This window comes from Leuciscus leuciscus, assembly GCF_965113295.1.
Source record: "Leuciscus leuciscus genome assembly, chromosome: 2".
NCBI lineage: Eukaryota > Metazoa > Chordata > Actinopteri > Cypriniformes > Leuciscidae > Leuciscus > Leuciscus leuciscus.
Genome location: NC_138726.1, coordinates 15,685,761 through 15,688,769, shown reverse-complemented (window position 1 = coordinate 15,688,769; position 3,009 = coordinate 15,685,761). Strand labels below are relative to the sequence as shown.

General features: G+C 40.3%; 1 long non-coding RNA gene across 1 annotated transcript; it reads right to left on the bottom strand.

Annotated features, from left to right (window-relative positions):
• Nucleotides 1–277: 277 nt before the first annotated feature.
• On the bottom strand, nt 278–1,288 carry LOC309483727. Its single transcript, XR_014200634.1, has 2 exons — nt 855–1,288; nt 278–812 (listed from the first exon to the last, which is right to left on the bottom strand). It is a non-coding gene; the product is annotated as an uncharacterized lncRNA (long non-coding RNA).
• Between the last annotated feature and the right edge of the window lie 1,721 nt (nt 1,289–3,009).

Sequence of the window (3,009 nt, the reverse complement as noted above, 5' to 3'; positions counted from 1 at the left end):
GCGTTTTGCCTTTGTAGGGCAGTATACAGAACTGTGTTTTTTTGTTTATGATACTATCCAATTGAATCCTAAGTTGCTTGAGTTCAGTTTGTATTTCTTCAGATGGGGCGGTAGACTGTGGATTGCTAAGCAGTTTATTTTCTGCTCAAGAGTGTTTTCCAATTGTTGTTGCTGTTTTTTCTTGTGTGATGAATATGATATAATTGTGCCCAGGGCTTGACATTAACTTTTTTGCTCACTAGCCAATGTGGCTAGTGGTTTTCCAAAGTTCCTAGCCACACAGCATTTTTACTAGCCACATTTTTGTTTTTGTGAAATAACCTTTTAAAAGTCGACTATGGCGTGCTAAAATTTACTTGAACTAGATTTACAACCCTTTTAAATGTAAAACCACTGTACACACCCAAATCAAGACTAGCTACACAAAACAGGTCATTATCATTAGCTCTGATAAGGTTGTGTGTAAAGCTCCTTTTTTTAAATAAAACCATGTATTATATTATACACTGTGTGCATGTAATACTCATTAGGGCTGTCAAAATTGCTCAAAAATGACGTTCGACTATTCTCTCTAAAAAAAACCACATAGCCTATATTCGAACTATTCGAAAATGGTTGCGCATTTTGTCAATGACTCGCATTACGTCAATAACAGGGCAAATTAATACAAAGAGACATAACTACTTGTATAGGTAGTTTATTTAAGTTTAAACACATTTGACAACCTATTACCTACACAAAAACAAGTAAATCAACTATTGGCCAAGACCGCAGACCTCACTCTCGCTCGCTCACTCGCAGGCACTCTTTCTCTCTCTCACCCTCACCCTCATGCTGCGTTCACACCAAAAGACCTTTTTACAGTCTATGGTAAAGACGCGTTTACGCGCGTCTGGAGGTCTTGCGGCGCGAATGAGGCGTCACGCTCTCTGCGCATAACGGTTTAAATGAACAACAACAATAAGCAAATGTTGAGTGCTGATCAAGAGTTTTGTGCAAGCAATTTAAGGTCGCGACTCTTATTTAGCAGGCTTCATTCAGTGATTGAAACAAATATTATTAACAATAATTTAAGTTTTTAGCCTATATAGAACCGACATTGAACGCTCCGAGCGAGCTGTGCTGTGGTAAACATGGAACTTTTCCTTGACATGAAACGGTAAATAATCAAACCAGTGGAAGCCTGCAGTGCATGAAACTGCTGTATCTAACCTACCTTATTCATGCAATATCTATTCAGTCATTACAGTAGCCTACACTTTAGTAATGTTTCTGTTTAACGTTAACGCTTCTTCTTGTTACCTGTCTTTTGAAAAGACTACAATTATTCAACCCGCCAAAGTGGCTAGTTGTAGTGACTATGTTACCCGCCACGAGCAAAATCCACCCGCATTTGGCGGGTTGGCGGGTGTTAATGTCAAGCCCTGATTGTGCCTCTCATGACTGCTTTGCCCGATTCCCAAAGTGTTGATGGTGAGATTTCTGGAGAGTCGTTCATCTCCAGAAAGGATGCCCACTCTCTTTTTATAAGAGTGGTAAAATTGGGGTCCTCTAGGAGAGAGGTGTTGAAGCACCATCTTGTAGGGGTTTTCTTCTGTGCTGGGATGTTTAATGTTCAGGATACAGGAGCATGGTCACTGATAATAATTTGGATAGTGTTTTCTGATATCTGTTGAATTAAGGAGTTGCTAACCAGAAAAAAATCTATTCTAGAGGAAGAACGGCGGGCTGAGGAGACATAGGTATATTCTCTTAGCCGTGGGTTCCTTGCTCTCCAGCTATCGCCAAGGCCATAGTCCGTCATGTATTGTTTAATTACTTCTGATGAGTGACAAGTTTGTGTGTTACTATGGTTGTGTGTACGGTCAAATGATGGATTGAGAACAGTATTGAAATCTCCGGCTACTATGAGATTGGTGGAATTGTACAACAGAGAAAAGAGATTATGAAAGAAAAGTGGGTCATCATTGTTTGGAGCGTAAATGTTATTGTGGTGCTAGAAGCAGATGCTAGATGTTATGTGGTACTAGAAGCAGACATGGCATTGTGGGAGTAGAAAAGAATAGGAAAGGAAAAAAAAGAGAAAAAAAGAAAAGAAAAGACATCAGGGTCTATAATCAGAGTTCAGTAATAGCTATTGGCGTGATGAATGAAATATGTAACAGATTATGGCAGTATGGCTATGTAGAATGCATTATGGAACAGTCAGTATTGAGATGGAGAATGAAAACTTAGTTAGACTACAGCCACGTAGTGATGTTTGGATCGCGGTAGAGTGTTCCATCCACGTAGAGTTTGTCTACCGATAATGTAGCTCGCTTTCCTTCTTCACGGAAGCGCTTCATCATCGGCACTAGTTTTCGTCTGCGGTCTTGAATTTGTTTGGGGAACTGATCGTACATCCCATATGTCGTGTTCTTCAGCTGATTTCCTCTGCTTTTAACGAGTTCTTTGTGTTTGTATTTTTCAAATTTAACGATTATTGGAGGTGGCTATTTGGGGTCTTTGGATGGAAGACGGTGAACTCGGTGGAAAGTTATCTCCTCAACTGTTGCTGCCGGCAGTTTAAGCGAGTCGTGCATGAACTCTCTTATTGCCTTCTCTGGATCGTCGGGTGTGTTTTGTGAAGGTATGTTTATTCCAGAAAATATGAGATTATCGCGCATGCTGCGGCACTGAATGTCCAATATGGTTTCTTGCATAATTTGATTTTCTTTGGTGAGTTTTGTGACTTGGGTAGAGAGGTGTGATACGGTTCCTTTTAGTTCGATGTTATCTTGCATTAGAGTTTCGATTTGGGTTTGGGAAAATTCGAGACTAGCTTTCAGGTCACGGATGTCTATATGGAGAAGTTCGACTATGGCAAGTTTGGAGTTTATGGATGCGAGTACACTGACCTCGACTGTGGTTTCCTCGTCTGTTTCGGTGGATGAATCCCGTTTGCGTATTTTCCTGTTTGGTTCTGACATAGTGTCCAGATTGTAGAAATAGCTGTCGATGAACTTGAAC